This window comes from Bos taurus, chromosome X (assembly GCF_002263795.3).
Source record: "Bos taurus isolate L1 Dominette 01449 registration number 42190680 breed Hereford chromosome X, ARS-UCD2.0, whole genome shotgun sequence".
Taxonomy (NCBI): domain Eukaryota; kingdom Metazoa; phylum Chordata; class Mammalia; order Artiodactyla; family Bovidae; genus Bos; species Bos taurus.
This window is the reverse complement of record NC_037357.1, coordinates 133,559,687-133,586,772: the sequence shown is the minus strand read 5'-3', so window position 1 is coordinate 133,586,772 and position 27,086 is coordinate 133,559,687. Positions and strand designations below refer to the sequence as shown.

Genomic DNA, 27,086 nt, shown 5'->3' with positions numbered 1-27,086 from the left:
GTTTGGGACTGGGTGGGGGGTAGGTCCGAATTTTCTGATGCGCCCCCCACCCCCACCCCCGATGGAGGCCTCGGGGTTGGGACAAGGTTCGCAGAGAGGAGGGAAGAGGCCCGGGTTCCCCTCACCCACCCCAGGCGTGGCAGGGAGGGGGGAGCTGGGGGAGGGGGGGTGAGGGACAGGGTAGGGTCGGAGGGCCCCCCTCCGCGGGGGAGGGGCTGGACTGGGAAGCAGGTCTACCGCCCCCCTAGAGGCCATGGGGGAGGGGCCCGGGCTCTTACCGCCTGCACCGTGGGGGAAGGGCAGGCCGGGGTGTGTGGGGGAGGGGGCACACTGGAGGCCGTGGGGGAGGGGTGCTGGCCTGGACGCGGCCCCTTTGGGCGTGGGGGAGGGTCTGGGGGGTGGGGAGGGGGTACGCGGGTGGGGGGAGGTTGCAGAGGACCCGGGCTCCCCTCCCCCGGCGGTGGGGGAGGGGGCGGGCTGGGGGTCCTGGGGGAGGGGGCGGGCTGGGGGTCCTGGGGGAGGGGCTGGCCTGGGACGAGGCCTCTTTGGGGGTGGGGGAGGGTGCAGGGGCCCCGGGGTCCCCTTTCCCTGCGGCGGGGTCGGGCGCAGGCTGGGGGCCGTGGGGGTGGGCGATGGGGAGGCCCCGGGTGGGGGAGCGCGCAAGGGCCCCGGGCGGTGGGGGAGGGCGCAGGCTGGGGGCTGTGGAGGGTGATGGGGGGAGGGCGATGGGGGGGTCCCGGGTCGGGGAGCGCGCTGGGGCCCCGGGCTCCCCTCCCCCGGCGGCTGCGGCGGCGGCGGCGGCGGGGGCGGGCGCAGGCTGGGGGCGGCGCCCAGGGCCGTCCTCCCGGCCGGGGTCGGCGTTCCGGCGGCCGCTCCCCAGCGGAGGTCACTGGCCGCGCCGGTCCCTCCCGCGTCCCGCCCTCTCCCGCCGCCGCCGTTTTCCCCCCCTCCCCGCCCGCCCCGTCCTCCGCGCTCGGGAGCGAGGAGCCGCCCGCGCCCCCACCCCGCCGCCGCCGCCGCCGCCGCAGCGCCCTCGCCGCCATTCGGCACCCGAAACTTTCCAGCGCCCGCGCGTCTCGGGGACTCGGCGGCGGCGGGGGACGCGGGCGCGGGGCGGGGGCGGCCCGGGGGGGCGGCGCGCGGCGGCTTCGGGCGCCGGGCCCTCGGCTGCCGCGGCGCGGCCCGGGCTCGGCGGCGGCGGCGGCGGCGGCCGGCGGGGCGCAGGCTTGGAGCGGCGGCGCCGGACACAAGTTGCGCGGCTCAGGGCGAGGTAAGTGTGCGCGCGGGGCTCGGCCCGGGCCGGGCGCGCTGCGGAAACTTCTCTGGCTCAGGGTAGGGGTGAGGCCCGGGCCCGGCTCATTCCCGCTCTCTGAGGGGGTCAGGCCGGCCGGCCGCCCGCTCGGGGACCCCCGTCTCTGGTAGGGGGGTGGGGGTGCGGTGGAGGGAGGGGGCCCAGCTTCCCCAAGTGTCCCCCGGGGATCGGGCTGGGGTGTTGCGCGCGCTCCCTGCAGGCTGAACAATACCCCGATGGGGCCGCTCCCCCAAAGTGGTGCCGGCGCGTCGGGGGTTGGAGGGGCGGGCGGAGACTGGAGCTGGGGGTAAGGGGAGGCTTCTTTGTTTTGGGGAGGGGGAGGTGATCGGTAAGTTTTGGCGAGGGGGGTGGGGGTAGGGAGCGCTCCGTTGGTCCCTCCCGGTGCCGCTTTTGTCTTCCGGGCCCGGGGCTGGCTGGGCGAACCTGCGCGGCCGCGGGGACCCCCCCCCCATGGGGGAGGGGAGTACCATTCATCGCCCCACCCCCCGGGGGGGGGCGCGGGCCGGGACCCCGGGGGGCGCGCCGCGGCGGCGCGCGCAGGGCGCAGAGTGGCGGGCGAGGCGGCGCGGGCCCGCGGCGGTTCAGTTTCTGCGGCGCGGAAACTGTCAGGAAGTGGGGAGCTCCCCCCAACTTGCGCCCCCACCCTCCCAGCCCGGCCCGTAGCGAGGAAAACAGGGTGGGGACCACTTGGGTGGGTGGGGGTGGGCGTCCCTGGGCGATCTACAGAGCGCGCCCTGGGGGGGGGGGTGGCTGTAGACCTGTTGCGCCTGGTCTAGGGGGAGGGGTGCCCCGAGATCCGCGTGCCAGGCGGTGCTTCCTTCTCCCCACCCCCTACCCCGCCACCCTCCCGAGGGGACCTCGCCCACGGCGGTGGGGGTGGCCAGTGCTCGGAATGGAGTGGGGCGCGCCATCGCTTGGTCGGGGGCCACCGGAGGTCGCCGGGGACTGTGACACTTGGGGTTCGCTAAAGGGCTCCCCCCCCGACCCCCGGGCGCTGCGACTTCACGTGCGTTGCCCGTGCGCGGCAAGACCCGCGACCGGGATGGTTTTAGGGCACAGCCTGGCCTTCCTCCGAGTCCACTGCAAATTCCACGAAGTTAAAAAGTCCGAGGTGTGGTGTTGTTGTTGTTGATTTTTTCCCCCTCCTGTCGCCGATGTTGTAGCGTGGAACCGCCGAGGAAATAGAAATCTGTCTCCTCTATTCCTTTTGCCGCGGTTTGGGTTCTTGCTTGGCTTTATCACATACGGCTTGAACTGACTTCTTGAATGTTTTTCTGTCCAGACGCGCCGCCTGAGCCCCTGGGTTAACCTGGAAGGCGAGGGGCGGGACTCCAGTCTGGGTTGGGGAGCGAGGGGGTGGTGATGGCGGGGGAGGCTCGGGTTAAGTCCAGCCTGATCGGTGGCCTCGGGGGTAGCAGATGGTGGAAGGACTTCTGGGAAGTTTAGTCATTCCTAGAAAAGACGCGATTGGGTGGGGGTGGGGGAGATGGTGATTATGGAAACCATTGATACTTGAAGACGCTTTTCACGTGAAAGGGATGTTCAGATATCTCAGATGTACTGCAGATTGCTTGGAAAACCACCCAGCTGGATAACGAATCCGGAAATGAAAGCTGGAAGTCCCATCCCTTGACCCACGTCTTAAAATGGCCCCTGAAGGATCATTGCGTGTGAAGTTCCTTAAGTGAACACACACCTGTGGAACAGCCCGTGAAGACTCTAAGGTGTTTTTTATTTGGTGCTGTGCAAAGCAAGGAGGTTGGCTCTGCTTTTTTTCCAGGGCTTAGTCACTCCAGGTATTATCAGCACCACCCGCCCCCCCCCCCCCCCCCCCCCCCCCCGTCATTGAAATTTCACCCCTGGAGCCTGAGTCTTGCCCCTCCTGCAAGTTGGGGTGTTTTAGTTAAAGTGCGTGCAGTCAACCCCCTTTGAACCAGAGGAGCCTCAGTGTTCTCACTGGTGATGACTTCCTGAATGTACCTGGGTGGGAGGTTTGTAGGTTTCAGTGCTAGGTGGCCAAAGACGGGTATAGAGCCCCTGAGTCCAGCTCTGAGGGGACACGTAAAACTGCTTTTGCTGGAAAAGCAACCTTTGTCCCCGTCTGGCCTGAACTAGTGAAACAGCCCACCCTGACGTCCTGCTCCGCCATTGACCTTGAAGTCCTGCCAGCTTTCCGAGCCTCGTTTGCTATATGTGCAAAAATAAAAACGGGAACCAAGATCACGGCACTCATTGGATGGTGCAGGAGCAGAGAGGAGGAACCGTTATGTGTAAGTTTTTTTGAAAACGTCGAGTTTGCCTGTAAATTTTCACTGTTGCTCCGGCGCGGATAAATTCATCGTCCTTTGGTTACTCACATGCCACGCGCTGAGGATTTTACAGGCGCTTAACGCCCTGTGAAGACACTGACTTTGCTCATCTATGGTGGAGGGAAGATTGATTCTGGAAACCCAGCTCTGAAGCTTGGTGTTATTTTGTCTTCCTGTGTTGACATGGGGTGAATGTTCCCATTTGGAGACAAACTTGTTCAATTACAGAGACACACACTTTTTCTCCCCCACACAGAATCTTAGATTGAACTCTCTCTTTCTATATATAAAACCCTAGATTTCTCAACAGAAATCATGAAAGGTCAATCACAGAGGCCTTGTTTTATCCATAGCTTAATTATCTGGGGTGGTACCCACTGCCCACCTGGGCATATTTAGATTCCAGTTGATTAAAATTCATTTATTAGTGGTGGTTTTACTAAAATGCCCAGTTGTGTTGTTTCAGGGCTTTGTCCATAATTCAGATCCTCAATAGATGTGTTTGGGGGTCATCAGTATAGAACTTGAAGAAGGTCCAGTTTGGGAGCGGTGCTCTGTAGTTGGGCTTCCTTGGTGGCTCAGTGGTGAAGAATCCGCTTGGAATGCAGGAGACTGGAGTTGGATCCCTGAGTTGGGAACATCCCCTGGGGGAGGAAATGGCAACCCACTCCAGTATTCTTGCCTGGAGAATCGCATGGTCAGAGGAGCCTGGTGGGCTACAGTCCACGGGGTTGCAAAGAGTTGGACATGACTGAAGTGATTTATCACACACGCACTCTATATTTACTACAAGTAAGGATCTGTAAAGAAACCAGTAAAGAGTTAGCCTGCTCCTTGTGGAAGGAGGGGAGAGGCTGTAAGAGTTTTAGACAGTTACTGGTTAGTCAGTTCAGTTGCTCAGTCTTGTCCGACTCTTTGCGACCCCATAAACCGCAGCACGCCAGGCCTCTCTGTCCATCACCAACTCCCGCAGTTCACCCAGACCCATGTCCATCGAGTCGGTGATGCCATCCAACCATCTCAACTTCTGTAGTCCCCTTCTCCTCCTGGCCTCAATCTTCCCCAGCATCAGGGTCTTTTCCAATGAGTCAGTTCTTCGCATCAGGTGGCCAACGTAGACCTTAAAAAAGATTTCAGCTAGCAAGTCACCTGGGAAAGTGATTTCAGTGAGATCGACAGCTGTGGTTTTAAGGTTGAGGTGGTGTGGATCATTTCTGAATTAGAAAACCGGGACTCCAAGCTGGAGTTTTCGTGAGGATTCAACTTCGGAAAAAGGGTGTGCGTCAGTTTCCCCTTCTGGAAAAAAGCCAGTCCCCACGTTGCCGGCCCGAGTCTGTTGTGGCCAACATCCCTTGGGGTCTCAAGGTATTGCTAACAGTGTGGCCCCATGTAGCTGATTGAGAGAACATATCTGATACGCCCCCCACTTCTCCCCCACCCCAAGCCAAGTTTATGTTCTAAGTTTTAATGTCCTGAGGGCAAACTCTTCTGTATCAAGCAGGCTGACAAGGAATCCTCCCTACAGATGAGACTTCACAACGGTCAGTGTGTTTTTAGCAAGTGGCTGAATGGTGCCCGTTTCCTGTACACCGGTCTCTGCACAGGATGGTAAATTCCTTATGATGTGTTCTTTGCATAATCTTTTGCGTTTTTTTTTTTTTTCTTTTAATAGCCACGGATTAGAAATTTCATGTGTAAATCAGGAGGGGGGCGGGAAACCCAGTTCTGCTTCTGGGAGAGAGGTGACTTCCCAGATGGCCCCTTTGTGCCATTTGTCTTTAGTCTTGCTTTCATCTCAAGAGCTGTCAGCCTTTGAGACACCTCAAATCTTTGGTGACTTAGGGATAGTCACAATTATTTTGCTTGCAGAGTGGCAAAATGGGTTCCAGCCGGGGGAAGCCAGACCCAGAGAAGGCATCTCCCCTAGGTCCTGAGCATCAGGAATTCATAGCCTCCCTCAGTGACCTATTGGGAAGGAGGGCTCCTCATGCCAACTCTGGGGATGCCCCCTCGCCCAGCTCTTGTCCAGGAGCATCGCCAGGTCTGACCGGCGCCAGGGACCAGCCCGATCGCACTGCCCTGTGAAATGAGGCCCCCCAGGTGTTGCCTCCTGTTTCTCCTTTAGAAAAGTACATGACCTGCAGTAATAAGCTGTTCCTCTCTCAGCACCCGAGACACTTAAAAAATATAGTTCAATCGGGAGGCAAGACTCAAGTCGTTCTGTAAACATGCTTAAGTGGAAAAGATGATAAACCTTTTTTTTTTTTTCCCATAACTATTTTTAGCGTGAAGGAAGTAACTGGACACCAGTTGTCCCCTCGGGGCTGGCCCTCTGTGGCCCTCTCCCCCCATCCATCCTTCCCATGGGGCTGGACCAAACGGATAGGCCTGGCCATATCACCAGTCAAAACCAAAAGAAAAGCTGGATGTGTGAAGGGACAGACGGACGGAGTCCACTTGTTTTTTTAAAGGGAAGGGGAGAAAGCAAGTTTAAAACCTCGGGGGAAGGGTGGCGGGAAATGCAGGCGGTCACGAATGTGCTCCCCAGAAACTTGATCCAGGGTGGTTGTAAGCTCACAGAGGGGATGGCCTCCTGCAAGCCCTCTTGTGTGAGATCATCGCCATCAAATATTTCTTGGGAATCTTCTGCCAGACGGAAGGATGCAGGTGTGAAGTGGAAGCCATTGAAAACAATTTACTTGGAACAAACATACACTTGGAAACAGAGGGGAGATTATTTCTGTCTTAACATCGAAAGTTGGGTACCACTTCCATGGGTCTGGTTTGCTCTTGGTGGGTGGAAAGGAGCCATGAAGCATTGGCTCACAGGTTGAAGACAAAGAGAAGCAGAGGGAAGACTATTTCTATCTTCCGCAGGAAGTTGGGTACCACTTCCATGGGTCTGGTTAGCTCTTGGTGGGCGGAAGGGAGCCGTGAAGCTTTGGCTCGCAGGTTGAAGAGAAAAGTTTTAGCAGGTGAAGGTAGACGAGATAGTTGCACATGGAAACAGTGTCCTCAGCGTTTGAACGCGGGAAGCTCATCATCCACTCGCAGTCCTCAGTTCAGGCACTTTCGTCCCCTACGGTGTTTGGCAGCGTCTGGAGACATCTGCGGTGGTCATGTGTCGGGGGGTGAGGGGACGGTGGTCTCCTGGTGGGCCCACGGATGTTGAGTCCCCTCTCACGGTGCTCCGTGGTACAGAGCCGCCCCCAAAGAAGGACCCAGCGCCGTGAGTCTTGAGTCCTGTTTTGGTCCGGGGGCCAGTGGGCTGGTGGGACCAGGTAGGCATTGGGTGCTGTGGTCCTCGCAGGCCGTTTTAGGATGCTTTAGAAGGAAGGGAAGACAAGTGAACAGGAGGAGGTGGCCAGCTGGATGGCCTTTGGGGACCACAGAAGCTGGAGGGGCTCGGGGGGCTAGAATGTGTTTACCCCCAGTTCAGCCCCGGCTCTGTCTTCAACTTTTCAGAGCCCTCGAGGCTTTGCACCCCTGCGCTGGGCTCCTTCCTGTGGGTTTTGCTGATGTCACTGCAGATTTGCCCAGGTTTTGCTCTCAGTCAGCTTCTGGGGACTTTGGGCATTTATTGGGGTGGGGGGGAACCTAGCACCTGTCTGCTGATTTCAGACCCTCACAGGGCCCGGGGCCGTGTGGGTTAACCTGGACTGGGCGGGGGAGGCTGACCTCCACCGCTGGGGGTGCTCCGGAGGGCAGGGGCATGGGGTCCCCTACTTGCGGGATTCAGGCTGGGTCCCCTCCTGTGACTGGTGGATTAGTGGACAAGGGCTGGGAAGCCGCAGGGCTGTGGACCTGCAGTGGGTGGGTGGGGGTCAGCCGTGGCACCCAGAGTCTGGTCCCTGTGTGCACTGGGGTCCCCCGGAGCCAGCCTGAAGCGCCTTCCTCTGGGAGCCCCAGGGGAGCGCCAGGCACACCCAGGTTGGGGGCCTTGTGAGGTCCTGGTGGTCCTGGGGGTCTTGGGGCAGGGCTCTGAAGAAAATCTGGTTTGAGGCCAGCTCACCATGCACTGACGTCGCCTTTGGGCATATCAGTGACCTCCCCTGGCCTTAGTTTTCTCATGGCGAGAGAGAGAGACACAGAGAGAAAATAAAATTTATTTCTCAGGCTTGTTGTGTTAACAGACAGGGTTATCATCGTGCTTGGAGCCCGGTGTGCTTATGTCTTATTCTCTGAAGTTGGGAGTGCCTGGGGATGCATCCAATAATAACAAGAATACTGTGTCTTTCTTGGTTCCGGTGGTCTCCAGCAGTTGCCTGCTTGCTTTCCTTATCTTTTTCTCTCCTCTTGAGCTAAATTTCAGGGCTGGCATATGCTCGTGCACACACACACACAGATACATGCTATATATAGACACATATATACTCTGTGTGTTTCCCAGATTTACTATATGATGGAGTTTGAATTTCTGCCTGCTGAAATGTCTGTAACCAGCACCACCAGAATCAGGGTGAAAAGGGAAAGGGAAGTTGCTCAGTTGTGTCCGACTCTCTGCGACCCCATGGACTGCAGCACGCTAGGCCTCCCTGTCCGTCATCAACTCCTGGAGATTACTCAGACTCGTGTCCATCGAGTTGGTGATGCCATCCAGCCATCTCATCTTCGTCCCTTTTTCCTCCCGCCTTCAATCATTCTTTCCCAACATCAGGGTCTTTTCACATGAGTCAGTTCTTCGCACAAGGTGGTCAAAAGTATTGGAGTTTCAGCTTCAACATCAGTCCTTCCAATGAACACTCAGGACTGATCTCCTTTAGGATGGACTGGTTGGATCTCCTTGCAGTCCAAGGGACTCTCAAGAGTCTTCTCCAGCACCACAGTTCAAAAGCATCAATTCTTCGGCGCTCAGCCTTCTTCACAGTCCAACTCTCACATCCATACATGACCACAGGAAAAACCATAGCCTTGACTAGATGGACCTTTGTGGGCAAAGTAATGTCTCTGCTCTTGAATATACTGTCTAGGTTGGTCATAACTTTCCTTCCAAGGAGTACATCATGCTAAATTCCGGGCTGGATAAAACACAAAGTGAAATAAAGATTGCTGAAGAAATATCAATAGCCTCACGTGACACCACCTTTATGGCAGAAAGCAAAGAGGAAGTGAAGACCCTCTTGATGAAAGTGAAAGAGGATATTGAAAAAGCTGGTTTAAAACTCAACCTTCAGAAAACTAGAATTATGGCATTACTTCATGGCAAATAGATTGGGAAACAGTAGAAACAGTGGCAGACTTTATTTTTTTGGGTTCCAAAATCATTGCAGATGGTGACTGCGCCATGATATTAGAAGATGCTTGTTCCTTGGAAGAAAAGTTCTGACCAACCTAGACAGAGTATTAAAAAGCAGAGACATTACTTTGTTGACAAACGTTCATCTAGTCAAAGCTGTGGTTTTCCCAGTAATCATGTATGGATGTGAGAGTTGGACCATAAAGAGAGCTGAGTGCCTAAGAATTGATGCTTTTGAACTGTGGTCTTGGAGAAGACTCTTGAGAGTCCCTTGGACTGCAAGGAGATCCAACCAGTCCATCCTAAAGGAGATCAGTCCTGAATATTCATCAGAAGGACTGAAGCTGAAGCTGAAACTCCGATACCTTGGCTACCTCATGTGAAGAGCTGACTCCTTGGAAAAGACCCTGATGCTGGGAAAGATTGAAGGCGGGAGGAGAAGGGGATGACAGAGGATGAGATGGTTGGATGGCCTCACCGACTTGATGGACACGAGTTTGAGCAAGCTCCAGGAGTTGGTGATGGGACAGGGAGGCCTGGCGTGCTGCAGTCCATGGGGTCGCAGAGTCAGATGGATGTGACTGAGCTAGTTAACTGAACACTTGGGCCAGTGTGTTTTCCTGAGAATCATTCTGCACCATGCATATGATCAAAAGCAAGGGAAAACCACACTTAGAGCTTCTTAATACTTAATTCTTAATACTGAAGAGATCACAGTGATAAAATGTTAGGTGTCTTGTGGTCTAGTTGCCTGAGATTTAGTCTCTTCCTATGCCGGGCAGTCCTTGCTGCGAGGTCAGTTGAGGTGGGACATTTTTTGGGGAGCCACGTTCAGACTTTCCCAGCAGTCCCGTGGAGAGACATTGAATATGTCCTGTATATTCGTAGCTCATGTCTTGAGTTTCAAAAACTGGACTTGCCTTTTCGAGGCAGTGGTTTTTCCCAGTGGGTTAATACCAGGGCCATAAGGCAGGCTAAAAATACCCACTTGTGCTGGCATTTGCTTGTCGTAGCAATAAAATTCCTACAGCTGTGTTTCTCTGTGGTTGCTGACCTACATTCTACCTTGGGTTGTCATTTCACTGTCTGTGATCAAGTGAGACATGGCATGTTCTCTTAGGACAAGCCTTTGCCTGATGTTTTGGCCAGGTGAGTCCAGCCTTGGGCTTGTGTTGAAGTCACTGACCCTGTGTGTGTCCTCACCTGTAGCGTTGAAGGCGTTAAGGAGCTAGCCGTGAAGCCTTTCGAACGTCTCGTGTGTGCGGATTCTAATATGGAAAAGGAAGCCTGCTTCACTATTGACGATAGCTTTTTTTTTTTTTTTAATTGATTGCAGTTTCTTGGCTGTGATGGGTCTTTGTTGCTTCATGCGGGCTTTCTCTTGTTCCGGCGAGCAGGGTCTAATCTTCACGGCAGTGCTTAAGTTTCTCGTTGCGGTGGCGTCTCTTGTGGCAGAGTACGGGCTCTGTGGCGCTTGGGTGTCGGCAGTTGCAGCTCAGGGGCTCAGCGCTTGTAGCCCTCGGGCTCAGTTGCACTGTGGCCTGAGGGATCTTCCCTGGCCAGAGATCGAACCCTTTTCCCTTCCATCGCAAGGCAGATTCTTAACCATTGGTCCACCAGGGAAGCTCTTGTCTTTTTTTTTTTTTTAAACACTATAGGTTACGGTTTCAGTTCAGTTGAGTTGCTCAGTCGTGTCCGACTCTTTGCGACCCCACGGACTGCAGCACGCCAGGCCTCCCTGTCCATCACCTACTTCCGGAGTGCACCCAAACCCATGTCTGTTGAGTCGGTGATGCCATCCAACCATCTCACCCTCTGTCGTCCCCTTCTCCCGCCCTCAATCTTTTCCAGCATCAGGGTCTTTTCCAATGAGTCAGTTCTTCCCATCAGGTGGCCGGAGTATTGGAGCTTAAACCTCAGTCCTTCCAATGAATATTCAGGACTGATTGCCTTTAGGATGGACTGGTTGGATCTCCTTGCAGTCCAAGGGACTCTCAAGAGTCTTCTCCAACACCACAGTTCAAAAGCATCAATTCTTTGGCACTCAGCTTTCTTTATGGTTCAACCCTCACATCCATACGTGACTGCTGGAAAAATCATAGCTTTGACTAGATGGACCTTTGTTGGCAAAGTGACGTCTCTGCTTTTTAACATGCTGTCTAGGTTGGTCATAGGAGCAAGTGTCTTTTAATTTCATGGCTGCAGTCACCATCTGCAGTGATTTTGGAGCCCGCGAAAACAAAGTCTGTCACTGTTTCCATTATTTCCCCATCTATTTGCCATGAAGTGATGGGACTGGATGCCATGATCTTTGTGTTTTGAACGTTGAGTTAACGGTGGTTTAAATCAACTAGCAGTTTGGGAGAACTGTGTGTCATGCTTTGTCATATTTCCCATGATTGAAATAGGCAGTCCTCAACATTGCTAAGTCAGTTGCCTACTTAGAAAAAAAAAAGCCCTGTAGCATTTCAGAGGACACTTTGGGCTGTGAGTTGCCTCCAAATAATTCTTAGGTGTGGTGTTGTCTTCTGATCTCGCAAGACCCTGTGAAAGACGCAGAAATGATGCTCAGGGCAAAATTCACAGTGTTTATTCTTGTGAAGAGTGTCTCTTGCCTGGAATTCCTGTCATTTATTCCTGTCGTGGTGTGTGTAGCTGGAATGCTAAAAAGGAAGCATGAGAGATCTCTTTATTTACTTCTCTTGAGCCCAAAGATGACCCCGAATAGCCATCCCCTGCTGCTGCTGCTGCTAAGTCGCTTCAGTCGTGTCTGACTCTGTGCGACCCCATAGACGGCAGCCCACCAGGCTCCCCGTTGCTGGAATTCTCCAGGCAAGAACACTGGAGTGGGTTGCCATTTCCTTCTCCAATGCATGAAAGTGAAAAGTGAAAGTGAATCCGTTGTATCCGACTCTTCGCGACCCCATGGACTGCAGCCTATCAGGCTCCTCCGCCCATGGGATTTTCCAGGCAAGAGTACTGGAGTGGGGTGCCATTGTCTTCTCCGAGCCATCCCCTAGCACTTTGCTTTCTGGAACAGTTGCCACCAACCTGCCCCATCCATCCCATCCCCCACCCATTTCCCCCCCCCGCCCCGCACCTCCTCCACCAATGCGATCAGCCTCCCTGTTTTTCTCCAAGACGTTGAAGACTTCTGTGACCCGGAGAGTCAGCCTCATCCATGTTGGAGCAATCCATGTACAGAGACGGCCGTTCTTGTCTTGGAGAGCTGGACTCGTAACTGTTACAGACTTGCCCCTTGTCATCCAGCTCTAAGGTGTCTGTGAACATCCGTTATCCACTTTGCAATCATTTCTGTTAGTTTAAACTTTCTGGGAGATGGAAATGTGGGCAAAAGAAGTTTGTGTGATGCCATATTGTTTCTTAAATCAGGAATAGCAAATACTTTGATATGGGAAAGACCTGGTAAGTTATGACGGAGAACTGGAGAAAATCCTGCGTCACTGAGTAGAGATTTTTGTTTCTGGTGTATTGTGAGTGATTCTTCAGTTCAGTGACTCAGTTGTGTTCGACTCTTTGCAACCCCATGGGCTGCAGCACGCCAGGGTTCCATGTCCATCACCAACTCCCGGAGCTTGCTCAAACTCATGTCCATCATGTCAGTGATGGCCATCCAACCATCTCATCTTCTGTCATCCCCTTCTCCTGCCCTCAGTCTTTCCCAGCATCAGGGTCTTTTCCAATGAGTCAGCCCTTCGCATCAGGTGGCCAAAGTATTGGACTTAGCCAGGTCAACTATGCCTTTCCAGGTACCCTTGTTATCTTAACATGCGTTTGAAGATGAGAACCGAGAAAGCAGAGTCTGCTTCATGTCTGTAGTGCCGATTATGCAAACGTAATTCTCAGCATCTATAAAGTTAGCCAGGTGGTTGCCGAGTTTTATGTTGAATTTCAGAAAAGCAACTGAGCAGAGAATTGATTCACTTAGGAGACAGGTTCAAGTTGGGTACTTGCCGAGGTGGTTTTTCCCAACAGAATCTTACCGGGCATTTTAATCCCTTGAAACTTAACTGCCAACTCAGTGTTGGTTAAAGACTCAGGTGTTCACAGTTAGCAACGTCAGAACCACAGTTGCTCGTTTCTGATGGTTGCAGGTCAGTCTTGGGAGACATGCTTTGGTTTAGCTCCTAATGCGATCATGGAAAAAGTAATTACATTAGGTTTGTGTTCCTAAGACGCACGATGATTCTGTGCCAATTTCAACAGTTTCCAGGGATCTGAAGTGTAATTCTTCAAAAAGCTTTGCCAGGAGAGAGAGCGGTGGAGGGGCACCCGGCCCAGAAGTTGGTGACAATGAGAATTAATGATGTCGCGTGTCCAGGGCGTGACAAGAGATGGTTGTAGACCGGCTGAGAACAAGTGGAGGAGTTTATGGAAATGGAACTCGCCTGTTAAATTTCATGGGCCTCTGACTAGGTTTCCTTGAAACCCAGAGTCTCTACATTTAGCTGGGGCCGAGGGGGACACAGATTCCTTGTTTCCGCTTTTAATTCCCGAAGTGGACTGCTGAGAAGTGGATTTCATCTCTGGTGCTCTGTGAGATTTACTGGAGTGCAGGAAGAAGCTTAAGTTGTGGGGGGGGGGGGGTTGAGTCTTATCTCTAGTTAATACTTAACAGGAGTTGGGGTTAATGCTTCAGTGGTTTTCACTGAGAGGTGTATGGTGAAAAAGTGTCTTAGAGATCACTGGTGAGGTCCTTAGAGGTGATGAAGGAAAGAAACTGAAGTCCCTGAATAAAGGGGGGCACAGATGTAGTCTGTGTGTGTACGTGAGTGTGTACACACAAGCGTTGCAGTTGCATGGGGAAACGTTGCAACTGTGCTGTGCTTTTTAAAGCATTTCTTAACGCCCCGGTGTTTTCATAATCACTTAATTCTGTCTGTAAATCAGCTGCTCTCATTGACAGATGCCCTCGGGGCTCCCAAGAACCAGGCTTTTTTTTTTTTTTTTGGTGGAAGACGTGATTCCAACTGCACAAGATGTGAGATAGCGCTGGAACAGGCTTGTTATACAAGCCTTTGTGTGCCTTCGGTCTGGCTGTTTATATTGCGTTTTTTTCTTTTTTTCCCCCCAAAGACATATTTCATCCATCATGGTTGTTTATATATATATATATATATATTTTTTTTTTTGCATATCACTTGAGAGGCTATGTAATAGAGAAAGGTGTCATTTTGGTTGATGCTTGTTGGTAGCATTGCAGAGAGTGAATAAATAACAGAAGTTATATTCACAACCCAGACCACACTGTGGGCTGCCGAGGTGAGACCTGGGACTCACCTCCACACTTCAGATCTTTGCCTGAGCTTCAGGTCGTTTGCAGAGAACGGCCGAAGCTTCGGTTTGCAGGCCCGGAATGCCGACCGGAGGTAGTTCCCGGGTTTCCACAGCAGCCGTTGTGTTTGTTTAGCTTGAAGTGACTGAGGTGCCAGTTTCAGGTTTTGTGTGTGAGTTGTGGTGTTTGAGTCTTGTGTCTCTTGTTGTGGCTCCTGAGTTTGCTGTGTACCTTTTGTGAGTCCAGGAAATCAGAGAACCAGCCCTGTGCACGCAAGACGCCTGCAGCTGACGACGCTCTTGTTCTATACGATTCGGGCTCGTCAGGATCCACTCAAGACATTCATTTGTCCTTGGGTAAACCCATCAAACCGGTCCATACTAAAGGAAATCAATGGAATATTCAGTGGATGTTCAATGGAAGGACTGAAGCTGAAGCTCCAGTACTTTGGCTACCAAAGAGCTGACTCATTGGGAAAGACCCTGGTGCTGGGAAAGATTGAAGGCGAGAGGAGAAGGGCATGACAGAGGATGAGATGGCTGGATGGCATCACCGACTCGATGGACATCAGTTTGAGTAAACTCCAGAAGTTGGTGATGGACAGGGAGGCCTGTCGTGCTGCGGTCCATGGGGTTGCAAAGAGTTGGACACGACTGAACAACTGCACAGCAACAAAACTGATCCATTTAATCTGCTAATAAAGAAAACAGAAGATAGTTTCTTTTATGGTAATATTCAGAAGACACCGACTAAAGACAGAGAAGAAACAGGAAGTAGATTTTTTTGTCCTTTTTTTTTTTTTTTTAATTGAACCTTGTATCTTGCAGGATCTTAACCCCCCTAATCAGGAATAGAATGCAGGCCCTTGGCACTGAAAGCTTGGAATCTCAGCCAGTAGACCTCCGGGGAAATCCCGGGAAGTAGAATTTTTGATATCTGTATTATGCCCCTTTGTCTCTGCTCTCCAGAGATCAGTGCTTGAAGCTCCTGTAACAAATGTGATTCGATGAAAGTCTTTGGGAATGTACTCTTGTCTGCCCCGTCCCTGATCATCTAAGAGGTGAGAGAGATTGACGCAAAGTATTTTGCTTTTAACTGGATGCCTTAAGCCTTGCCCGCATCCTGACCCTCCCCCAGGAGGGGTCTTAGTTTCAGCAGGAGGGGTCTTAGTTTCAGCAGGAGGGGTGTTCGTTGTGATCCCCAGGCACTCTAGCTGTGGCACACGTGTTTTGTTGCTCCACAGGGTGTGGGAGCTTACTTCCCTGACCAGGGATTGAACCCCTTGTCCCCTGCATTGGAAGGTGGATTCTCAACCACTGGACAGTCAGGGAAGTCCCGGCGACCCAACGTCTTGTTGTAGACAGGTCAGCTCAGCACCGATAAATCGCTTCAGCTTTGGAAAGGATTCTTTTTTCTGTTGTTGTTGTTGATAACTCTCTAATAATTATTTGTTTGGTTATTTGTGAGCCCAGTTATGCTAAATAATATTCAGAGATGTATCGGAGAATAACCATAACCTTAGATTCCTCGAAGAAACGGGTACAAAAGTTGTTTTTATTTCCTAAATGTGAGCCGCAGGTACCCATGAAGTGCAGAGATCTGTGCATATGTGCTTGTCCCTAAGCCGTGTCCGATTCTTTGCGATCCCATGGACCACAGCCCGCCAGGCTCCTCTGTCCATGCAATTTTCCAGGCAAGAATACTGGAGTGGGTTGCCATGCCCTCCTCCAGGGGATCTTCCCCACCCAGGAATTGAACCTGAGTTTCCTGCATTGGCAGACAGAGTGTTTATAATACTGCGCCACCAGGGAAGCCCAGGATCTATCTATGTATACTCCCGGGGCATTACAGTCACAGGTGTGGGAAGCAGGAATATAGAGAAATAGAAGCGACAAATGGTAAGAGCCAGCAGTATGTGGAATATCTAGATAATGCTAACTTTTGAGGGAAGATGTAAACACATCTGTAGTGTTGTGAATTACCATCCACGAAATTTCTATCAAGGAAGGCCGTTACTTCTAGGGACGCGTGGGTTATGAAAATGAACTATTTTCATTTTCCCGCAGAAACAAAAATCCATTGCAGTTCAAATAATTGTATGTGAAGCTTTACGATTGGAAATCTGAATTTAGCAACATTATATAACCCCGGTTAATTACATTAGTATATTCAAACTAAATATAGAATAGAATAAGATTAGCTCATGGAAGTGTTTCTTTTTTCTCTCTGTACAGCTCGTATCCACCCAATCGTTAATAGGTTCTCATTGCCTTGTGTTTTTTTCTTTTTGATCATCCTGTATGTGTTTTCAGAGAAGTTAGTTGAATAAAACCAGAGACTGTCTGTTTTCACGACTTCCCAGTTCATATTTAAACCTGAAATGGTCCACAGAAGCAGCTGTCCCTCGTGAAGTTTAATTTCGTCAGTTCCTGGCCCAAGAGGAAGAGGTCAGCTCGGGTCCCATTTGGCTGGGTGGCGTTTGCTTTAAGGGAAGTTTTGCATTTGATTCATTGTTTGCTGTCTATAAGTAAATGTTCAACCTCCTTGAATTTCCTGTGGTGTTTGCTTTTCCATGGAATGTTCTATATTTGGACCGCAAATGTGTGTTTTCTGTATGGGTCTCTGATGGCCCAGATGTTCGTCAGAGTGAAATTTCTCTCTGTACACACTGCTGGCTTTGGGCAGTTGGCTTGTTGGGTCGTTCCTAGAACTGAGATGGGCACATTGTAGGTTCAGGTTGGGCTTGTCATTGCCTCTGCGGGCTTTGTTCGCGCTTGCCGTCCGTGTTTGCTTTGCCTTTGGGTGACTGTCCATGGCTGCTTGCGGTGATTCAGTTAACACAGAGCTCTAAATCCCATTTAAGACCACGTTGGTTTTCTGCAGCAGGGTTGTTGAGGGGACTCAAAACTTTGCTGTTCAGTCACTCAGTCGTGTCCACCTCTTTGCGACCCCGTGGACTGCAGCACGCCAGGCTGAGTTCACTCAAACTCAGGTCCATCGAGTCGGTGATGCTGTCCAACCATCTCGTCCTCTGTCACCTCTTTCTCCTCTTGCCTTCTGTCTTTCCCATCGATCGGGGTCTTTTCCAGTGATTCGTTGGACTGAGAACTGTTGTCTTTTTGCACATTCATCTCCCTACACTTGATCACGAACCCCAGGTTTTCCCACTTGGCGCCCTAGTCCTTTCCATACGCCACCTCGGGTCACAGTTACTGACCTCTGCTCGTGCGTTTCAGAACCTTGACGGTGGATTCAGTCCGTATGCAGGATTCCAGGCTTGTTAAGTAAACTCACCTCCTTAGGATGGTTAATTTTTTTTTTTTTAAGTTTGCAGTGTCTCGTAATCATTGGCTAATATCCTCTGGGTTGTTTCTTCTTCCTTCTTCTCTTTTTTAATTTTTATTATTTCTTTTTAAATATGACAGCTCTATTGACATAGACACGACTGAGTGACTTCACTTTCACTTTTCCCTTTCATGCATTGGAGAAGGAAATGGCAACCCACTCCGGTGTTCTTGCCTGGAGAATCCCAGGGACGGGGAAGCCTGGTGGGCTGCCGTCCATGGGGTCGCACAGAGTCGGACACGACTGAAGCGACTTAGCAGCAGCAGCACCAGCAGCATTGAGATAGAACTCACCTACCATGCACGTGTCTCATTCAAAGTGTATAACTCGCTGCTTTCCTGGTATTTTTATGAAGTTGTGCAGCCATCACCGCTGTTTGAGTTCAAGAGCATTTTTGTCATTCCAGAGAAAACCCCACGTGCGTGAAGCATCTCTCCGTGTCCCCCTCTCCACCCAGTCCCTGGCAGCCACAAGGTGTGGTCTCTGTCTCTGTGCATCGGCCTGTTCTGGAAACTTCCTATCAGTGGGATCATGCAGTACGCAGCCTTTGCTACCTAGCCCTTTTCACTTTGCGTCATGTATCAGCTTCTTGTCCCGGCTTCTTGGTGAGCCTTTCGTGGTGTCTCCGGGTGATGGAGTAGGGCTTGAGGGTGGTGTGGGGAATTCGGGTGGACACAGCATATAGGACTGGATCAACGGCTCCTCCGGCCCCTCTCAGATAATGCTGAGATGCAGACTGCTTCAGCAGTGAGGAATGTTTACAAAACCCTTTCCAGGTCAGCTTCCACTCTGGCGGAAACCATAACCTGCTTTCTCTCTTTGTTTATTCCATCTCTTCCCCTAAAGATGTGTGGAGGAAAACAGTTGTGTTCAATTCAAGCTGCACCTGCTGACCGTCTTTTTTCAGTTTCAGTGGTTTCGGAGAGATTTTATGTGTGTGTGTGTGTGTAATTTTTTTTTTTAATGGGAGGACGATTATTCTACAATACTGTGTGGTACATCAACGTGAATCAGACACAAGTTTACATATATCCCCGCTCTCTGGGACCTCTGTTGTTCCATGTCCAGTTCTAACTGTTGCTTCCTGACCTGCATATAGGTTTCTCAAGAGGCAGGTCAGGAAGCAACAGTTAGAACTGGACATGGAACAACAGACTGGTTCCAAATAGGAAAAGGAGTACGTCAAGGCTGTATACTGTCACCCTGCTTATTTAATTTATATGCAGAGTACGTCATGAGAAAGGCCAAGCTGGAAGAAGCACAAGCTGGAATCAAGATTGCCAGGAGGAATATCAATAACCTCAGATATGCAGATGGCACCACCCTTATGGCAGAAAGTGAAGAGGAACTAAAAAGCCTCTTGATGAAAAGGAAAGAGTAGAGTGAAAAAGTTGGCTTAAAGCTCAACATTCAGAAAACTAAGATCATGGCATCTGGTCCCATCAGTTCATGGGAAATAGATGGGGAAACAACCCACTCCAGTGTTCTTGCCTGGAGAATCCTGGGGACGGGGGAGCCTGGTGGGCTGCTGTCTATGGGGTCACATAGAGTCGGACACGACTGAAGTGACTTAGCAGCAGCAGATGGGGAAACAGTGGAAACAGTGTCAGACTATATTTTTTGGGGCTCCAAAATCACTGCAGATGCTGATTGCAGCCATGAAATTAAAAGACACTTGCTTCTTGGAAGGAAAGTTATGACCAACCTAGATAGCATATTGAAAAACAGAGACATTACTTTGCCAACAAAGGTCCGTCTAGTCAAGGCTATGGTTTTTCCAGCGGTCATGTATGGATGTGAGAGTTGGACTTGGAAGAAAGCTGAGCGCCGAAGAATTGATGCTTTTGAACTGTGGTGTTGGAGAAGACTCTTGAGAGTCCCTTGGACTGCAAGGAGATCCAGCCAGTCCATTCTGAAGGAGATCAGCCCTGGGTGTTCTTTGGAAGGAATGATGCTGAAGCTGAAACTCCGGTACTTTGGCCACTTCATGCGAAGAGTTGACTCATTGGAAAAGACTGATGCTGGGAGGGATCGGGGGCAGGAGGAGAAGGGGACGACAGAGGATGAGATGGCTGGATGGCATCACTGACTTGTTGGACGTGACTTTGAGTGAACTGTGGGAGATGGTGATGGACAGGGAGGCCTGGCGTGCTGCAATTCATGGGGTCGCAAAGAGTCGGACACGACTGAGCGACTGGACTGAACTGGAGCCTCCTTCCCTGTCCCACATTCCAGGCCTCTAGGTCTTCCCACAGCGCTGAGCTGAGCTGCTTGTGCTGCATAGTAGCTTCCCGTTAGCTGTTTACACATGGTCGTGCATTTGTGTCAGTGTGTCTGTCTCAATTCGCCCCGCCCTCTCTTTCCCCTGCTGTGTCCCCCAAGTCTGTCCTCTGTTTTTGCCCCTCCGTTTTTGCCCTGCAGATAGGATCATCGGTAGCATCCTTCTAGATTGCGCACACACATGCATTCATATACCCTTCTTCTGTGCTGCGTTTTTGGGTGGAGTTTTACAGCATCCCTGCCAAGACATTGGAAGCCTGCATTTACCACGAGGCTGGTGTGAACCTGCTCTGGGGTCACGGGTTCCAACCAGGTAGGTGGTTTCTGAGGGCTCCCCGAAGCCACAGTGCCGGCTTAGACTGAAAGAGAGCGGCAGAGTTGTTGCTTTAAAGAATTTGTAAACTTTCTGTGAGGGGCCAGAATTTCCACTCTGGGGTCAGGTGGGAGAATCTGGAGGCTGATTTTTTTCTCAGACTATCCATGGGCGTAACTTTCTAGAGTGTCTATCTCTAACAAAGGGCTTACTCTTAGGAACTAAAGTGAAGTGAAAGTCGCTCAGTCGAGTCTGACTCTCTGCAACCCTGTGGACTATACAGTCCATGGAATTCTCCAGGTCAGAATACTGGAGTGGGTAGCCTTAATCGAACTCATGTCTCCCACATTGCAGGCGGATTCTTTACCAGCTCAGCCACCAGGGAAGCCCAAGAATACTGGAGTGGGTAGCCTATCCCTTCTTCAGGGGATCTTCCCGACCCAGGAAATCGAACCAGGGTCTCCCGCATCGCAGGCAGATTCTATACCAACTGAGCTACCAGGAGCTGAAGGTCGTGTATTTTCTCAGTTGATCTTGTAGTTGACTGTGCTAGTCTCCTGGCACTCTTGGGACAAATGACCCTAGACTTCCTGGCTTGAACAACTCAACTTTATCATCTTATGCTTCCAGAGGTCACAAGTTCGAGATGAGTCTCAAGTGTGTCGAGGAGGGCCACGTGCTTTTCCAGAGGCTTTCGGGAAGAATGCACTCCTTGCCTTCTCCAGCTTCTAGAGGCCCCCTGTGTTCCTTGGCTCAGGGCCCCTTCCTTGTATTCAAAGCCCACAGCGCACCACCTCTCTGATCACTCCTCCGTGGTCACATGTCTCCCAACTGCAGCCTGGAGAGAGCGCTCACTTAGTGCGGGGCTCACGTGCCCCCGCCGCCCAAGATCTTTAACTTCAGTGCTTCTCCAAAGTCCTTTTTGCCACACACAGTCGTGTTGTCACAGGGCCCACTTATTACGGCATGGGACTCTCAGAGAGACTGTTATTCTTACTCCATTGACAGTCTTTCCGTTCAGTTCAGTCGCTTAGTCGTGTCTGACTCTTTGCAACCCCATGGACTGCAACAGGCCAGGCCTCCCTGTCCATCACCTACTCCCGGAGTTTACTCAGACTCATGTCCATTGAGTCAGTGATGCCATCCAACCATCTCATCCTCTGTCACTCCCTTCTCCTCCCGCCTTCAATCTTTCCCAGCATCAGGGTCTTTTCTAGTTAGTCAGTTCTTCGCATTAGGTGGCCAAAGTATTGGAGTTTCAGCTTCAACATCAGTTCTTCCAGTGAATATTCAGGACTGGTTTCCTTTAGGATGGACTAATTGGATCTCCTTGCAGTACAAGGGATTCTCAAGAGTCTTCTCCAACACCACATTTCAAAAGCATCCATTCTTTGGCGCTCACCTTTCTTTATAGTCCAACTCTCACATCCATACATGACTACTGGAAAAACTGTAGCTTTGAGTAGACGGACCTTTGTTGGCAAAGTAATGTCTCTGCTTTTTAGTATGCTGTCTAGGTTGGTCATAGATTTTCTTCCAAGGAGTAAGCGTCTTTTAATTTCATGGCTGCAGTCACCATCTGCAGTGATTTTTGGAGCCCCCCAAAAATAAAGTCTCTCAGTTGTTTCCACTGTTTCCCCAACTATTTGCCATGAAGTGATGGGACCGAATGCCATGATCTTAGTTCTCTGAAGGTTGAGTCTTAACTGGGGATGGGGTGGTTGGCGGTGGGGTGATGGGGTAGAGGTGAGCAATCATGTCTCCACCACCCACTTCCATTAGGGACATTCAGCAAGGTTTGGAGACTTCAGGGGATCTCATGGGCAGACGCCACGGATAGTGCTCAGCCCCTAAGAATGCACGAGTTAACCCCCCACAAGGAGTTACCTGGCCTGGGGTCTACACGTGCCCAGCCTGAAGAACCCTGCTGCTGCTAAGTCGCTTCAGTCGTGTCCGACTCTGTGTGACCCCATAGACGGCAGCCCACCAGACTCCTCCGCCCTGCACAAACGCAATTTCCAGGTGACTCTCGTGCACTTTGCAGTTGCAGCACCGTGCCTTGCAGTATAGTCAGCACTGGGAACGGCTGTTGGCAGTCCTTTCCACATAAAGACATAAAGCCCTCCCCAGGCAAAGGGGGTCGTTTAATAGTCTCAGACAAGGCTGTATGCAGGCAAGTGGAAACCTGAAGATCTTGACTGGGTCTCTGTGATTTCTGGGACTTATTATTCTTACTGCTTTCGTACTGCATTCATCCTTTCAGTTTTATTACATTTCTTTCTTTTTCTGCTGCCCAGTCTATCTAATACATGGACCATTTATTTGGTGTTGAAAAATCTGTTTTTTATTAGATTTCCATTTTGAACTTAATTTTTTTTTTCCCCTCCAAGTGGCCTTTTGCCAACTGTTTTCTCTTACGCGTGTGTTCTCTTTTTCTTTGGCAGTGAGATTGCAAGTCCTTGACAGCAAAGATCATGCCTTTTGGGATTGCTTTCTGGTGTGCAGCACGTCGAGCATATGGTTGGTAATGTCAGTTGCTAGCCGTGTCCGTTGAAATGCGCATTGTGTCTTGTGGTTAAGGCTCATGTACCAGACCAGCCTTTTATATCTTGCTGTCGATTCCGGTTCGAGTCTTTGGGGGCTGAGGGGTTTGCCTGTTGATGTTCAGGTGCTAAGTGGCAAAAAGGAGCCTTGGACCCCATTTGAGGAAGGGAGAGGCTGACAGCCTCATTGCTTCTCCTACGCAGGTGGTGTTTTATTTTGGTGATTGAAGCGTTGGAGGTGTGAAAAAAAAATGAAATGAAATCGGGTTATGTGGCTTGCTGGCAGGACAAGCAGAGGACAGAGAGTGAGTCGATGTCTCCCTGGATCGCACGTGCCTTGCACACCGGGCTGATGGAAGAGTTCTTCTAAGAAGCCAGCTGGGGAAGCATTTGCCTCTGAAGGTGCTGAGTCACCTGGAATTTGCAATCATCACGGTGATCCTGAGTCAGGCATCACTGTTTGGGGCTACCAGCAAGTTTTAGAAAAAGAACTTTGTTGTGGAAAACTTTGTTTTTTTTTTTTCTCGGTCGAGTGATGTTTCATTGCACTGGTTCTTGTTGAATGTGTCTTTGGGATGGTCGTTTTAAGAGGAAGACTGTGTGTTCTTCCTGATTCCCCGTGTGAGGCATGACATTTCCTGACTTGGGCAATGGGGAGAGGGTCAGAACCCACAGAAACAGTTCCAGCCTTCAGCTGTCCTTCTCTCTTTTCTTTTTTTTTTTTAATTTTTTGACTGTGCTGGGTGTTCATTGTGTACCACATGGGCTGTTCATTGCTCCACACCAGATTTCTTTAACTGTAGCACAGGCTCTGTAGTTGTGACTCATCTCACGGGGGCTCTTGGCAGACCAGGGAGCCAGACCCGCGTCCCCTGCATTGTCAGGCAGATTCTTAACCACCGGACCACCGGGGGTGTCCCCAGCTGTCCTTTTTTAATTTTCATTTTGTAAAAGTGAGGTGTAATTTGATATGTAATCTTGTATCTGGGCTTCCCTGGTGGCTCAGCTGGTAAAGAATCTACCTGCAATGTGGGAGACCTGGGTTCGATCCCTGGCTTGGGAAGATCCCCTGGAGAAGGAAATGGCAACCCACTTCAGTCTTGTCTGGAGAGTCCCCGTGGACAGAGGAGCCTGGCGGACTACAGTCAACGAAAGAGTCGGACACGACTCAGTGACTAAACGCACATTGTATGAGATTAAGGTGTGCGACATAACGGTTTGATGTATGTAAACATGCAAAGATTGCAGTGGGTTCAGTAAACCATCACCACACTTATTTACTTTTTTTCTCATAGTGAGAACTTTTAAGATTTATTCTCTTAGTAGTGTTTACATACAGACTCCAGTGTTCACAGAGTCATGTATTTGTTTTTTTCTCACGATGAGAACTTTTAAGATTTGTTCTCTTAGCAGTGTTCAGACACAGACTCCAGCGTTATTAACTGGAATCATGTATTGCGTCGAATCCCCAGGATTTATTATTCACTTGGCTGTGCTTGGTCTTTGTATTAGCATTTGGTATTCCGCGCTTCTTGACGGCCTTAGGGGGTCTTAGTCCCCCTGCCCCAGCAGTTGAACTCGGGGCCCCCAGCATGGGAAGTGCAGAGTCGCAGCCACTGGCCCACCAGGGCAGCCCCAGGACTGACTTTACGGCTGGAAGTGTGCACCTTTGATGCCTGTGTGACCCACGTCCCCTCTCCCCGCCTCCTCTGCTCTGTTCTCTGTGACTTTGAGGAGTCTCTGCTTCTTAGGAAACCAACCACCCTGTCCGACCTGACTTCCCTGGAAGAGGCACCCGGGATGTTACTCGTCCTGAACACATTGCCCTTAGGAGGGAACAGACCTTCCCTTTCTGTTTGCCACGCCTGCATCAAGGCGATCTGAGCCCCCGAGTCCTGTCCCAAGAGCAGAAGACAGTTCGTGTGATCGTCTCTCGAGCGTGCAGTGGAAGTGTTAGCCCCGCAGTCCTTTCCAACTCTGCTATCCCAGGTACTGTAGCCCCACCAGGCTCCTCTGTCCGTCCGTGGGATTCTCCAGGCCAGAATACTGGAGTGGGGTTGCCACTTCCCTTCTCCAGGGCATCTTCCCGGCCCAGGGGATCGAACCCGGGTCTCCCACAGTGGCAGGCAGGTTCTTTGCCATCTGACCCACGGAGAAGAGAAAGTTGTTGAGACTGGGGATGGATGTGGCTGTGTGTGCGTGTGTGTGAGAGAGTGCGTAAAGGGGAGAGAGGGACAGTCTGATGAAACCGCCTGGAGTGCAGGGAACATGTGAGGAGATGTGCTTTCGAGGACAGCCGGCAAACCTTTGCCAGCGGGCTGGGTGTGTGACCTGTGACTCAGAGTGATGAGGGAGATCCCAGGGGTCATTTCCTTCCAGCCGTCTTGTCGGAGCCATGGGACAGTGTCTCCGTTCAGATCTCCAGAACACTCTCTAGGAACTCTTGATGGTCAATGGAGGTGATGTTCCTCCGCTTGCCTCTCGGTGTTCTACAGAGCTGGCATCATCAGATGAGCAGTCCCTGTGTTCCTTTGGTGACTGGGTCATTTGTCAGAGGAGGGTTGCACCCTGATCTTCCTGGAAGCTTTGACTTCTCACAGGGTAAATTATTCCCTTCCTGTCCACATGCAGAAGCAGGCACATAGGAAGCAAATACTTTCAGAAATAAGGTGGATTCTCCCGTTGGGAAACTGGGGTTATTTGAGCCAAGGCAAGTTTCTGACCTTATCCAAGATTTGCTGGATGAAATCAAAGGAGAGCCATGTAACTGGAGATTATAATTATTTTTTTTTCATTTTTGCGATACCAAGACTTTTGAGAGTCCTGCAAGGAGATCAAACCACAGTCCTGAAGGAAATCAACCCTGCATGTTTCTTTGGAAGGGCTGATGCTGAAGCTGAAACTCCAGTAATTTGGCCATCTGATCAGAAGAGCTGACTCATTGGAAGAGACCCTGATGCTGGGAAAGATTGAAGGCAAGAGAAGAAGGGGACAACAGAGCATGAGATGGGTGAATGGCATCATCGACTCGACGGACCTGAGTTTGAGTAAACTCCAGGAGCTGGTGATGGACAAGGAGGCCTGGCTTGCTGCGGTCCATGGGGACTCAAGGAGTCAGACAATGGCTGAGCGACTGGACAATATCACGACTGATGTTCACCTGGAAGGACCCTTAAATGGGAGCTGCTTACTGAGTTTTAGGCCTAATACTCTCAGTAACCACGCATGTGACCACTCACTGGCCCCAGGGAAATAAACGAATCATCCTTTTTCTTCTGTCTGCCGGGCCCTTGCGCTCCATGCTCTCTGAAGGTCCCAGCTCACAGTACAGTTGCTACATCTTCAAGACTGTTCACACTGACCTGCCCGGGCGGTCCTGTGGTTAAGCATGTGCCTTGCAATGCAAGGGACTTGGCTTCAGCCCCTGAAAGGCTTCGTTTCAGACCAAAACGAAGGTCCCGAGAGCCACACTAAGACCCAATACAGCCAAATAATTATTTTTTTTAGAAGGGGAACTCTTTACAGCCTGTAGTTTGAGTTACTGGAATTATGGGGGGAGTCTAGCTTTGTCACAGGAGAAGGCAAGGGCACCCCACTCCAGTACTCTTGCCTGGAAAATCCCATAGACGGAAGAGCCTGGTAGGCTGCTCTCTATGGGGTCGCACAGAGTCGGACACAACTGAAGCGACTTAGCAGCAGCAGCAGCAGCTGCTTTGGCACTTGCAGAGGTAAAAGTTACGTGTGGTGAAACCTGGTGGCCAGCACTCGGTCTTTGGGATGTTCTCTTGTTACCTTTTAGGGAATGCTCTATGCTAGTTCTGTTACCTGGAAGTTATTAATGACCCAACTGCCTTGAACAGGAACCGGGAAAAGGACCCACCTTCCAGCAGTTTGCATCCTGGAGGGCTTGTCTTAGAGTGAGATCTGAGAGCCTTTCTTATCTAGCCAGCCGGACGTGGTATAATTGAAGGCCTGTTTGGAGCACCCTCCCATCTTGGCAACCGCAGGCCTGTTTTCTGCGGTCTTGAGTCTGTTTCGTAGATGAAGTTGCTTTGTGTCATATTTTAGAGTCCGCCTCTAAGTGATATCACGTCTAAGTGATATCACGTGAGGTTCGCCTGTCTCTTTCTGACTTAGTGTGATCGTCTCTGCGTCCATCCATGTAGCTGCAGACGGCATCACTCCATCCTTTTTCACAGCTGAGTAATATTCCACTGTGTATAATATGTACCCTGTCTTCCTTATCCATTCCTCCCTCCGTGGACTTTTATGTTGTCTCCCTGTCTTGGGTATCGTGGCTCGTGCTGCTGTGAACATAGGGATGCATGTATCTTTTCTAAATCTTAGTTTTCTCTGGGTCTATACCCAGGAGTGGGATCGCAGGGTCCATGTGGCAACTCTTGTTTTTAGTGTTTTGTTTTTTTATGAAGAGCCTTTGTGGCGGCTGTGCCA

At 51.1% G+C, this 27,086-nt stretch overlaps 1 protein-coding gene across 6 annotated transcripts in view; it reads left to right on the top strand.

Moving 5' to 3' along the window:
* Nucleotides 1-1,217: 1,217 nt before the first annotated feature.
* Nucleotides 1,218-27,086, top strand: part of TBL1X (transducin beta like 1 X-linked) — a 246,677-nt gene continuing 220,808 nt past the window's right edge. For 5 of the 6 annotated variants that reach the window (XM_059883400.1, XM_059883399.1, XM_059883401.1 and 2 more), the window contains exon 1: nt 1,218-1,270. The gene's annotated coding sequence lies outside the window, so the exon portion shown is untranslated. Of the gene's footprint in view, nt 2,424-27,086 lie in introns of all 6 variants that reach the window. The other variant, XM_059883398.1, reaches the window with a different exon arrangement.